The following is a 14,337-nucleotide window of genomic DNA, read 5'->3' as shown; positions in this document are numbered from 1 at the left end:
TGCACAAATTGGCCAAAGTTTTGTTATTATATATCAATAAGGCTATAATTATTATTATAATTATTACTACATGCAAATATACAAAAAAAGGAATTGTCACATTTGAAATTTTACTGAAAACTGTAAAATTGCAGTAGTAATATTTGTGAAAATCTTATTTTCAAACGTTAAACCGTCAAACTTTTTTTTATTTCTCTGGGACACTGCAAACAACCGTGGATAATGAGCTGCTCACATTTAAGAACACAGTGCAGCACTTCACTCTGAAACACTTAGCGCATGTATTAATATTTTCCATGCATAGTCAAAATCTGTACAAGCGAGACTACCTACATAAACCATGGTGATTATTTCAAAGAGATTATGTCTAGATTATGTCAAACATATGCAAATATTTACTCTTCATGCTTCTTGTTGGATTTGGAGGGAACTAAAGATTACATGTTAATATTCATATTAGAATGCAACTGCCAGTAAACAAAACAAACAAAATAACAATAAGAATCACGTGAACAGAAGAATCCGTTGAAAATGTATAGTACCAGTGACATTTTAAAATGCTTCATCTGTTGCAGGATTACATTTGTTCAATGTCAAATGTTACTAGAAACAAGGGCGAGATTATTAGTGTCAAATGTACAGAGAGAGATTTTAAAACATCTGGGCTGACAAAAAGATGGAATGAAAACCCAAGCTTGAGTGAAAAGTGTTAAAGCTCCATTGTGTTGGATGTAGCAATGTCTTTTATGCAAGAGAGAGATGAATGACACATTAGGGGAGGAATGTCAGATGTTGAGAGAGATGAAGGGAGAGAGAGAACTCCCCAGACAGTGAGTAAACTGGAAAATCTAAATGTGAAAGATAGAAAGACCCCCTTCGTATGTGTTTCAGCGCCGGATCACACTGATGTGAACAGGCTAGAGCATGACACTGTAACAGATGCAGATGTGGCATTATGGGATATGGGATATCATTGAAGATGGTGAGAGCTATCCGTGACCCATTGAGAAAGCTCCAGTAGGGGAGCTGGCCTGAGGTGCGTTTCCCAAAGCCAACTATGGTCGCAAGTTCCGTCGTTACCAATAGAGTTCAATGGAAATTGCGATCATAGTTGGCCAACGAAGCTTTTGGGAAACCCACCCCAGGACTACATCACATCCCCATGGGAACATGTGCCTGCTTAATGGAGCTGAACTTCAACAGATCTACAGTAATGCAATATAGCTATTCACAAACTCTAGAAAAAAGAATTGCAAAAGGACAAACTCAACTTAGAGATTCATAGACCGAATATCTTGTTAAGATACACAACGTATACACACACATGTTTATTGGGTTTATTAATATAAAAATGTATCATTTATATATTTTATCATATTGCTGTTGCATTAAAGATCATTTAACATGGCCAGGTTATTGATTTAAAATAAAACTTCTATCACCTAAATCCTCAAAGATGCTATAAACTGCATGTTAGCACTGTTTACTGTGTGGCAGCCAGCACATCAGATGGGTGAAACAGAGGGCTTTAGGACGGGGGCGTGGTGACTATTTATAGAACACTACTCATTACCTCACGCTCTCTTCACATCGACTGAACTGTCTGTCAAACAGAGAGAAACAGGGGGCCTGTTCCAAATCATGCACACACACGCACAATATTTGCATATTTATTTTTAGATTGTACGTCAACAGAGGATGTGTCTAAACATTTTTTTTCTACCTCTGAATGCGGTTTCATTTATTGCATCACAAAACATTTTGTACCCTATTTACCAGCACTGCCCAATAATGATATGAGGTTATAGGAGATGTAAATGGGGTAACAGAACAGCCATCCATGAACTACAATGATCAAACTACAAATGCATGTGAAGAAATAGAAATAGAGAGAGAGAGAGAGAGAGAGAGAGAGAGAGAGAGAGAGAGAGAGAGAGAGAGAGAGAGAGAGAGAGAGAGAGAGAGAGAGAGAGAGAGAGAGAGAGAGAGAGAGAGAGAGAGAGACCTAAAACAGGCCTTCAGGTAAAGTTTCTTCAAAATATGTAACGAGCTCCCAAAAACAAGTGACTTGTCCACACAGAAAGTGATGCTGTGCAATGCAACACAATCACATTCAATCAGAAGAACAGACTTGATGTTTATTATATAGTGGTTTTGTGCTTAAGGATTTTGAAACAAGGAGATTTCAGTACCAAATTACTGATTTTGAAATTGCAAATAACTAAATTAAAAATTATTATTAAATCAAATTAACAAAAATGTCTTTACTCAGATCTGCAAGGAAGAGATATTTTTATTGACAGTTCTATATTGCATCACATCTGATTATGACACTATTGACTGTATCAGGCATACACTATATGACTGTATCAAGCATACACTATTGTTCAAAAATAAATATTAAATTCAGCAAGTAAAGTACACATTTAGGGCTGGATTAACTAGAGAGACCGCAATCCCATAAAATCGAAGAAAGGAGGGAAAATAGATACGGTTGATCTACTGACAATGCGCGGAAAAATAAAGACACATCCAGCTCATTTCCAAAATGATCGACATAATCTACAAAGAGCAGCGCAAACAGAGCAGATTGATAATCAGGTGCAAGTAATCTAACAGCACAGGCACAACAAATAAAAAATGGCTTGTCAAACGATATGTTTGTATATCTGAAGACTGGAGTAAGGATGCTGAAAATTGAACTTTGTCATCACAGGTCAGGAATAAAATACATTTTATAACATATTCCCCTGGTTTCACAGACAAGGCTTACGTTAGTCCCAGACTAAAATGTATACAGTATTTGAGCCATTTTAACTGAAAGCAACTTGCACTGAGATATCTTATTCTCGTATCACGTATTCACTTTAACACCGTGTCCTAACCAGATGCGATGCGATAAGATTCCAACGGCAAATAATTTGTCTGTTCAACAATTAACTAGACGCGACTGCGAGATGAGTCAAAATCAATCAAAACCCACAGCCAATTAGAATAGCGTGTGGGCGGAGTTGCACATCAAGTGCGCAGCACCAGAGAGTAATCTTGGCCCTGTCCCAAATGGCACACTTCATGTGGACTTTCGGACTCGTGGACTTAAATTGCGCGTGCTCGCTGAGGCTACGAATCCGTAGCCCGTCCCATTCATCATTTTAACGCTCCGAAGTGTGCTCAGCAGCGCCCCCTTTGCACCCTTGAAGCGGTCTTCCACGAAGCCCGCATGGATGCAGGTTCCACACACTTTAACTACCCAGAAATACTTGCGAAAGGGCCAATCAGACAACGGATGGGAGGAGATTTCGCTCATGGACAATTGTTAATATGGCTGAGTAGAAAATAAGTGTAAGTATCATTACGGTTTTTATGACCTAAGTGTACATTTGACCAGTTTTACCTACAGTTTATACAAACATTATGGTCATTGACCAGTGGTTGAGGTCTCAAACATATGCTAATAATAACGCACTGAATAATGCGATCGCATTATGATTCATTTAATAAATAGAACCGAATGTCAGGGCTTTACTGAGTCATATGTAACAACAACAACAGTAGGCAGCATATTTCCCCGAACCTGCAGCTCCTGTTCATTACAACAACCAGACGGTCTTCCTATATTCCGGCGTGACGATCGAATCTGTCCCAAAAATACCTCTCAATGCGCCCTCATGGACTCGCGCCAAGGGCCTTATAGGTCTGCACTACATGACGCCACCAAAGTGTGGACTCTGAGGAAGTCCACAAGTCCAGAGTGTGCCATTTGGGACAGGGCCCTTGACGGCACTCGCAAGAAAATGGATAAGTAGGCTACAAAATCAAATTCACAAATATTACACCGTTTAAACATTATTAAAAATACATAGGCCGAGTTACTAAAACGATCTTTGTCAAAGAATACACTTATTTGTTCACAGTTTGAACGTTCTTGTTCAGATCTGAGGTGAATTATTCATTGTTGCTTTTACAGCTACAAAGCACTAAATGATATTCAACGTCACATTACATGCTTTTAACATTAAATAAAGCACATAAACAGTACCTGAGATTATCATTGCCACACTTTGCGTTTGTTCTAGCACGACGTCACAGAAAAATAGAAATCGTTTCTAAAATAGAATCGTTGTGTGTCGCCGTCGCGGCTGGTTAGGACAAAAACTCTGATTCACATGGAAAAGATACCTTTATCGTGTGTCGCGGTGTCACGTAGTTAGGACACTGTGTTAGATCAGCTAATGGAATTCACTACTCCTTACACTTTTTAATATCTCATCTGTGGCTTCATTCAAGACTCAGCTAATAACATATCTATTTAACATGTACTTTGGATAATGTGACTATATGTGTCCTTATGTGTTTGTAATGTGTGTGCGGGTGTGTAAATGTATTGTAATGTACAATGTAAAGCGACCTTGAGCTACGGAAAGGCGCTATATAAATGTGTTTACTTCTTAAAATATGTCAGCGCCATTGTTTTGTCTCAAAATGCACACCAGTAATGTTTTTTAAAAACATTAAAAGCACGTATATAAAAGCTACTTAAATGCCCTAATTAAACTAACACCTTATTCTGGCTTTTATCTGAGCCCTGTCTGTGAAACCGTGCCATTAAAATAGAAAGCATTTTAAATGGCAATATTTCAGAATATTACTTTCTTTTCTGCATTTTTGATCAAATAAAATGTAGCCTTAGTAAGCATAAGATACTTCTTTCAAAAACATAAAAAAATCAGGTTTCAGGTTCAAAAGTCAGGTTTATTAAGCTATTTGGCACACATTTCATTGTGCAATAGAGGTAAATTACCTTCTAAATTCAGCAAATTAAGGACACTGAATTCATTCCCTGGTAAATGATAATATTTCCTTCAATTCAATTCAAAAGTGGCAGACCAGTGACTCACATGCCTCCAGTTTGGCCTAATGACAGCGATCCATTTCTCAAATTTTTTCCAACTGACAACAGCAGACATTTCTGTGTGACAGTGCAGCTTTTATTTCTCCAGTACTGTGACCCAGAGAGCCACCTAACTGTGACAGGGCCGCTATTGTGAACAAGCAAAGGGGCTGCGGTCAATAACGGTAAGTGTATCCACAGGAGCAATGCAATTACCTAAAGCGTCAGCAGGAATTGTCTTTTAAAAGTTCATACAGCTTTCTATACAGTCATTAAAATCAGGTGAGTGTCATCGCCAAGGAAAGCATTCCTTGTGTTATCTTGAGCGGCGTTTTTTTCTACGAGCCTAACTGAAGCTGATCAGTTGAACATTACGACTGATGGCAGAGGTTTAATTTTTAATGCGCTTTCCTACTGGGCCATACACTCTCGAGCCGCCCCGTCGGACTGCCAGCATGGTTACTCCCATCCTGATGCATTTTTCAACAGAGACGTTGAGCTCACATGGAAGAGATTGAGAGAGAAGATTAAAAAAAATCAGAGTCCCAGAAGACAAGGCTCTGGGTAATCGAGGGAGATGGGCCTGCAGTGTAACAGGCTGCTTGAGTCACGAAAAGTGACGAAAGACTCATTCCTCACCTCACACTGATGTGAGAAGATAAGTCAGTCCATCTAAATCAGTGGTTGTCAAACATTTTTGGTCAGTGGTTCTCAATTTTTTGATCACGCTTTTCTATGGCGAGGAACTTCTATGAGGCGCTTCTTCAGATGTTACGAAGTCAACGATTTTAAGAAGATTTGGTGGAACTGGCATTTTTTAAACAGGCAGAGCACTATTCATGCACTTGAACGGCGTCACAACATTACATTCTCAGCAATACTAAGGGGGCGCTGTAGCAAGCATTTGCTTAAAGGTGCTCTTAGCGATGTTGGGTGACGTCACTTCTTGTTGACGTTCGAAGTATTGTCAAACAAAATGGAGGCTAGCTAGACCCTCCCTCCTCCTCATCCCGTCCCCCTCTCCTGCTTCCTGAAACAGGCTTTTCCGATGTAAACTCGGGACTTTGCGCGTTCCTTCTCCTTTTCCCTCTTCTTTGCTATTTGTTCATCGGAAGTCGTCTCTTAATGGGCAATATATCGCCCATTATGTTTACATGATAATGAATGTCACCAACATTTTGCAGATTGTGCGGTCAGCTTGTTTGTTCTCCGTGTTGGAGGCGAAAGTGGGACTTAGGCAGTTCCTTCATACACAGGTGTATGACAGGTGTTATAGTGTTTTCCAGACAACTACTCACGGTTTGAAAGAATAAGGCCAAATGCAATCGATTTCAAAGCCGCAATCTACTGTTCCGGTGCAAATATAAACGTCACAGTGCAAAATCACAGGATTAAAATTACATTTTAAAATAAAAAAACACTTATTTGAAATTTTTACTATATTTTTGATCAAATAAATGCAGCCTTAAAGTTAATAGTGTTATTTAATGCTGCAATTAAAAGTTAATATAGAACACTGACAAATGTAACCTTTAGCAAATCTTAAAATGAATATCCATTTTTCCTAATGTACATTATAATATGTGATGCCTAAATTCCTTTATAGCATTTAAAACAATTGGTTTTTGGTGGTTTATTTGTAATTTATTTAAACAAAACTTCATAATAATAACTTTAATCGTATCGACCAGAACTCAATTTGTAACAACAGAAGTAAAAGCTGCATTCTCAGCGTTGCTGCTAAGGTTTTCTCTGAAGACAATCTAAACAAATCAACAAAGTTAAACTTACTACAGTAGCTATTTGAATGACATCAGATCTGCTTTAATAGAACAGACACCGATATTAACTCCATCACACCCTTAAAGGAACACTCCACCGTTTTTTGAAATAGGGCTTATTCACCGTCTCCCCTACATTAAGATAGGTGGGCAAAAGCATTTTTGTCTCAGTGCATGCATTGTCTTAGTTTGGCAGCGCCGACGCTAGCTTAGCTTAGCATAATGAATGGAATCCAATGTTGTCAGGTAGCATGTCGAGAGTAAAAGTTATAAAAAAACAAAACAAATTACTTCTTGTGGCCTGCATATTCACAACGAGTACAAATAACAATTCAGATTAAGACTAGGCGATTTCCTAGGCAGATATTGACTTGGGACTATATTAGGGTGAATCACAGGCGAAGCACTGCTACTTGGGCGCACCATGTCACGCAACACCTGAAATCCCCCACCCTCCATCAACATACCAGCGTGAATATTAGCTGGCTATTTTTCCGACAGTAGACATAGTGAATGGCGATGGACATGGGGGATTTTGTGCGAGACGAAGAGGGTGACTTCTCAGACAGTCAAGATCCATGACCATACCTCTACGAACCACAGTTTTCAGAAGAGGAGCTGCGTGCAACGGAAATAGAACGACAGGAGGAGGAGGTTGTGATCGCTAAACAGTAAAAGTGATAAAAAAAAAAAACGAATTACTTCTTGTGGCCTGCATATTCACAACGAGTACAAATAGCAATTCAGATTAAGACTAGGCGACCCACCTATCTTAATGTAGGGGAGACAGTGAATAAGCCCTATTTCAAAAAACGGTGGAGTGTTCATTTAAACAGAGGTTTGTTACCACCATAGAAACACAAAAGCGCATGGTAAATACACATGCAATGTCATGCACATGCAATGTAAAAGCAGCTAGGCCAGCTAGAGTGAAGTAAACGACAAACGCAGGTCTATCTAACATTAACGTTGACCTCAGAATTCCCCTGAATTCCCCAGATTCCCATTCTATGTGAGGAACAGAAACATAACATTACTGAGAGCGGAACAAAAAAAAGGAGTTTACAAAGTTAAAGCCCGGAATGACATGCAGTGAAAGAATTGATTGGGTAGACATTATAACACGGGCAGAGAAGTCAGTGAGGTTTAATCAGTAGCGCTAATTATAATGAGCTGGGTGTTTTCAGGCCACTCGCAGACTCCCTGTGCTGCCATCAAAGGAGCGATGGAGGGCAAGTCAGTTAAAAAAACAGCGCGCATGGACTGTGGTCAACTCATTTGAAGCTACTACATCATTAACTCATATTTTAGAAGAACTAAAATTAGCCAAGATGGTGATTTGGATAAGCTTGGATTCTGAACAGAGGTTTGGTCACTGAAACTCCTCTGAAACCTTGAAGAATAATGAAAGTAGAAGACGACTGTAACCATTTGACCCTTTTAAACTCATGCATGCCTGGAAAGATTTGAGTGTGAACAACTACCTTTAGATCTACAAGAGACCCTTATAAATTCTCCTCACTAGAGAAAATAGCATAACTATAATGTGTGGTGATGTGTGGTATGACCTAGAATGCGTGTGTGTCTGAATTGTGCAGTGTCTTCAAATTGGCCTAACAACATAGTCCTTGTCAAATGCAGATGACACCGCTCATTTTATACTACTACATACACAAAGACCACATTAACAGCCAACGCTGGACTTGCCTTCTTTCATTAACAAATGTGCTATTCAAAAAGTGAATTCATGAATGTCTGTCCATACCTCAACCGAAGGTGTGATCTCACACTCATTTAAAGAGAGTAAAAACATGCATAACAATAGCTGAAATTAAATGTATATGTATTTGACTTAATTTTAATAAACATTAATCGGTCATAGTAAAGTTCTTCTGAAACGAGCCACCTTGTTATTTCAGCCAAACAAATTTGTACGTATTTTTACTCTAGCATAATTTTGAAGTGTGTGAAATCAAGTGCATCCACAATGATGACAATACGAAATAGACACTGCAGTCAAAACATGTCATCAGAGGAGTGCTATTTAAACTTCACTGTCAGCCTTCAGAGCTATTTCATTAGAAACCAAAAATATATACTGTATTCTTTGCCATTTTAGCTGAATATTTTAGGCTTCTGAAATTTCAGAGCTTCACTACATGATACCAATCTTATTAAATACCAACCATATTAAATAAATTATCTTCTGGCACGATTCTTTAATTGAAATGCTGCTGGCTTGGAAAGTCTGGGCGTTCCAATTGTTTTCCTGATTTCCTATTCAACTCTTGATACCAATAATACCAATGATAAAAGAAATAATAATGATATATTAGTAAATAAATTATTTATTACTAAATTAAATTAAACAAAAATTACATTGAATAAATTTAAACAAGTTTCTGAGAATTTCTCATATTTTTGTAGATTCAGCAAATAAAAATTCATGAAATGAATAGAAAATAGAGGCAAAAGCTGTCAAAGGAATATTTAAACAGGTTCATGTTGAAACAGTTAGTAACACTGACAAACAAGTGTATTTCCTGTAATAAAAACATGACTAGTCTCAATGCTATTAATTTAGGAATGTCCCAGTTACCAAACATCCAGCAATCAGATAAAAGCATCTATAAAAGATGTGTGTGAGAGCAATAAACCATTAAACCTTGTGTCACACAAAGACTTAGAGTTTCAGAGTACAACTTGATCAGTCACCAAATTGTTAATAACTAAACTACTGGTAACTAAACTAAAGAGTCAACCTGAAGCCAATAATACAATGGTCTCCCAATGCCCACACATAAGCAGAGAAGAGTTCAGCAAGTTTACAACGCACACTTACTATAAGTACAGACCCCTGAAGGAAACCTGGATTAAGTGCTTTAATCAAAGAAAGACACAATGTTGATAGTTCATGAATCACCTCCGGCAGGGTTCGAACCTACAACCTTTCAGTTACCAGCATTGATCTTAAGCCACTAGGCTTTTCTACTACTAGTGAAGAAATTCATTCAGTTAATAAATGTAAAAGCACAGATTTTGCGCACTCAAGGATAGTTTACCTCCTACTAAGTGAATCAGAAAATTCAGAAAATTTCTGAAAATTCTTCAGAAAATCGATTCCAATTCTGGAAATGGATAGTTAAGGTAAGGAATGGATACTTGTAATACAATTAAAATTTCAATTCTGCTTATCAATTCCTGTGCGCAAATGTTAATGGGATTTCAAACCATTTTCAAGTTTAAGAATATGCCAAAGATAACTAAATTCAGCATTTACATTGTGTACTGTTTTCTTAGCACACATATAAGTGAGTCTGTGAGATAGCCTACTGAATTAAGTTTGTGTCTTCTTGCGCATGAACGCACAGATACACACAAAATTATGTCAAAATATCCTCCATAAACAGTTGGTTTTGTCTTAAGTGAATGAAAACAGTTTAAGTAAACAGTGATAAAATAAGTGATACAATTAGAACAAAGAAACTAATTACAAGCATATAGGAATGAACTACAATAGACCTATCTAAAAAACTTCAAGCAATAAAAATAAGAAATACTACATAAATTGTATAGAGCAGTGCTTCTGGACCCACTGCTCTGCACATTTTTTATGTCTCCTTATTTAACACACCTGATTCAGATCACCAGCTCGTTAGGAGAGACTCCTTGATCTGAACTGAGTGGCCGTTTCTCAATATGCGTTCTTGTCTGTACTTGTGTTCTTTTGGACTTGTGAAACGTCATCAGTCGCTGCCCAAGTACTGTCTCAATACACAAGTTTGCATTTTGGCAAGAACTGTTAAAAATCCCGGAAGTGTTCTTGACACGCCCATTTTACCGAGGATGCATCGGTTGGTAACTTGTGTGAACTTGATGGCAGAAATATCCCAGCATTCATTTCGGCATTCAAGGAAGGAGTAGGGATGCAACGATTAAAGATTTTGTAAGTACGATTATTGTCTGAGAAATAATCACGATTTAACGATTATCACGATTATTATGCATCAATTTATTTCACAACACTATATGTATAATATCACATGAACACTCAACACTAGATTTTCATGTGTTATTTGCCACAACACAGTACAAAATTATAAAATGACAAACGATAATCAATCTCTTCCTTTGGAATTAAAGAGAAGTGCTTTGTAAACATCCAGCATTTTTCTTTTGAAATAACAAATTAAGTCAATGGCTGCAGGGCTCTTTGATTGAAATAGATCACAAAATGATTAAGTGTTTAGTTTGTTCTAAATTTATTTTCAACCTGAGGTAGAAAACTTGATAACATGAAAACAATATCTTGTTGGTATTTGACTTAAAAACAAATAAAGGGATAATAAATCCCAATGAAAATAAGAATAAACAAAGTATTTGGCTCTATTGAATTAAATGTAAGCTAAATATTAACTATATATTTCTTTTAAAAGAAAACAAATATAGTCCACATGTTATCCACTCCAATATTATTGTACTTATTTTAATACTCTTTTTTTAAATTATTAATCCAAATTTTACATGTGCCTTTAGAAAATCATCTATTATAATCTCATTATTTTGGTTTGTTTGTTTGAAGTTTAAGTAAAAATTATAGAAAGAAACTGAGAACATCTCTCTTGTAGTGTTATTAATAACTGAAATGCAGTTAATTGGTAGTCCTAGAAGTCTACACGGCCCTGATCTTATGTTAGTGTTTTACACCGGGCATATTAAAACTACAAAGCCTAACATTTACAGGAGAAAGCAATAGGATATTAAGTTAAATGTTCACTGACTGAAACTCTTGAGAGCACGTCACATTCTGTTTTCCACAGACTTGGGTAACCAAAACATTCCGCTGTTTTTTGGTTGTTGTTTTTTTACGTTGCACTGAAAGCTGAAAGTTGCACGCCACGTTCTCCTTTTTCCAAAGCGCTAGGGCGGTTGCGCTCCGGAGGCGTCTGTCGTTGCTGTGTCGGTTCTTGTCACTTGACCTAAGGTGCGCTTGCGGCATTTTGAAAAGTAGAGATGTTTTTATCTCGATGCGGCGCGCACGCGCTTGGAAAAAACGAGCGCGCCGCTTCCCCTATGAGCGCGCATGCCGCACGCTTACATTTGAAATAACGAACTTGAGCGCGTAAAAGACGCGATCTGTGAACAGGCCCTTAAGGCGTTTTTTCGGTGGAAATAGAGCGTCGCTGCTAGTCCCCCTGCCATAGTGGTTGACGAGCACGGCATTAAGCTGGTGCACCGCTGGTGTAACCTTGTTTTCGTTTGGTGCAAAAGTTCCGTTCCGTGCAGAACACTCGGTGTAGCATAGTCTTTACGATTAATTAACCGTGACGTTTTAAAGCGCGGTTAATTGTGAAATCCGGTAATCGCTGCATCCCTAGGAAGGAGCGGGGAGCAGAAAGGCAGAACAACAGTAAGTCGTTTTTCTACAATTTCGTATGCTATTTCATCACTAAATTCATTTCTGAGAACATTTGATGCGAGAAATCTACTGTGTAGATTTCAAATATTGCCATTTTTACGAAAATATATGGCGAATCGAAAATATGCTCAAACATTTTCGGTAGTGAAGAATCTCCATAAGCGCACGCCGGTGTAGCTAGCGAGCCAACCGGACAGTCATGCTAAAAACCTGGCTGTTATCATCAATAATTCTTGTTATGTTTGGGTACTGAAGACGGCGCTGTGCGGGGGTATAGCGCAATACCAGCAAGAACACATCGCCTCAAACTGTCAGCAGCGTTCTGTGTGATCGTCACCTTGTAGGTTCATTCTTCCAAGAACATCTAGCAAGAGCGTTCTCCCCAAGAACACAAGTCCGTTCTTTGCATTCTTGGTTTTGAGAAACGCCCCAGGTGTCAGATAAGAGAGACATACAAAATGTGCAGAGCACTGGGTCCCGAGGACTGGAGTTGAGAACCACTGGTATAGAGTAATCAAATGTATAAAAAACACTGCATAGCGTAAATTAAATGTACATTTATTCTCATTAAAATTAGTGCGAGATTTTCTGTCCTTTGTTGTATGATTAACATTAATGGCACAGTAGACAGCAGGTATATTAGGCTACTGTCACTTTAAGACTGAATGCACAGATCCAATATACTGAGTCACATGCGTTTTCTTTCTCAACTGTTTAATTTCACTTAAGACATAAGTGATGTAAGATGGGGCACTGTTTCTCAGACAGCTCATGCATACGAAATTACTTCTCTTACGCTGCTTGCTTTCTGTGCTTCAACTGTTCAAAATCACTTGTTTTTAAACCCCAATCCTTAAAAACGCATGCAAATGATAAGCTTCCGTGACTGTCACATGACTGCAATAGAAAGGATAGTCCAAAAGCTCTACCGGTTGACAAATTCCTACCAATCGTGTCTACAGGTATAGCGCATATTACTAATTTAAGCTGAATATTTTGCAATTATTATCACTGCAACTCAAAAGGTCCTATCTTCTTTTCTCCAACGCTGGCCCTGACTCCACCCATTCGAAGAACATGGACGTGCAATCATGCACAACTATGTGCCCACGCCTACTCTCTGCCCGCTCTGTTACACGGCCAAAACAGCCTCATATCGGTCAGGTTATGAATGTAAGTTACGTGCCCGCTCACGCTTCATAACAAACACTTCGCCCCAGGCGCTGCTCGCGCATCACAAAGTTATCACAAAACGTTCCCCATTCAAAGCAATCGGGATTCAGGACGTCACATATGAAACAGCCAGCCACCGCTGTCAGTGAGCCGCCGTATTCAAGTACCGAGGGCGCGCGCGAGGGGGGGTGGGGGTATGGTACAACCATTTGATTGACGCATTTTCTGTCCAATGATTCTAGGTGGTCTTGGAAATGATTGGCTGGAGTTTTTCGAGTCCTGCCTGTTTCACAGATGATTAAATTACTTAATTTTCATTTCAGTGCTTTTAAATCAGTGGCTGTAATAGGGTTAGGAATAGGATTTCAAGTGATTTCGAAAAAAAATGGTGAAAAAAGAAAATCACATACCCCACCTTTAAATAACAAGTAGTAAGACAAGACAAAAAAGTAACAAGTTAATCTGAGTACATAATTATACCTGTTGCCACATATATATGCCTGTAACTATAGCAACAGCTGACGAGTACTTTTGTCAATCACTATTTGACGGTTCTTCAAAAAAAGAAAAGAAAAAGGAACGTACCATTTTCATATCAGTTTCAGATATGGAAAGGTGTATATACCATTTGTGTAAAATTACCCAGGATTAAATAAATATATTATATGGCAGTACTTTTCATTTGATTTTATGATACAAAAACTCACGTCGAATACAGACTACGTACATATACATGCTTGCTGCATCTTTTGGCAGGTAAATAACATCAGAAAAAGTTTTCACCACTGGAAATTATTGCATAATGGACGGACAGCTAAGATGGGGGAGGGGGAGGGGGAGGGGGGTCTAGTAGTAACATGACATACAGTATATATAAGCACTGAAATCGACCCAGTTTCACCTCTATCTGAAAAACAGCTGTGCCGATGATTATCAGTAGCCTACATTACATGACATGTTTCACTGGTGAAAACCCTAACTTATGTAAATCTTTTGAACCACGATTTCAGCATACCCCCCCCCCCCATCCCATTATTATTATAATTAAGTTTTTTCTATTAAGTTGCATTAAT

At 38.2% G+C, this 14,337-nt stretch overlaps 1 protein-coding gene across 6 annotated transcripts in view; it reads right to left on the bottom strand.

The window, feature by feature from the left end:
• The window catches only part of taok3a (TAO kinase 3a), a 69,002-nt gene that overhangs the window by 50,058 nt on the left and 4,607 nt on the right, over positions 1-14,337 (bottom strand). The gene's annotated exons all lie outside the window — the stretch shown is intronic.

This window comes from Siphateles boraxobius, unplaced genomic scaffold, assembly GCF_051911475.1.
Source record: "Siphateles boraxobius isolate OS27281-9 unplaced genomic scaffold, OSU_SipBor_1 24, whole genome shotgun sequence".
Lineage (NCBI taxonomy): Eukaryota > Metazoa > Chordata > Actinopteri > Cypriniformes > Leuciscidae > Siphateles > Siphateles boraxobius.
Note: the sequence above shows the minus strand (reverse complement) of the source record. Positions and strands in the feature narration are given on the sequence as shown.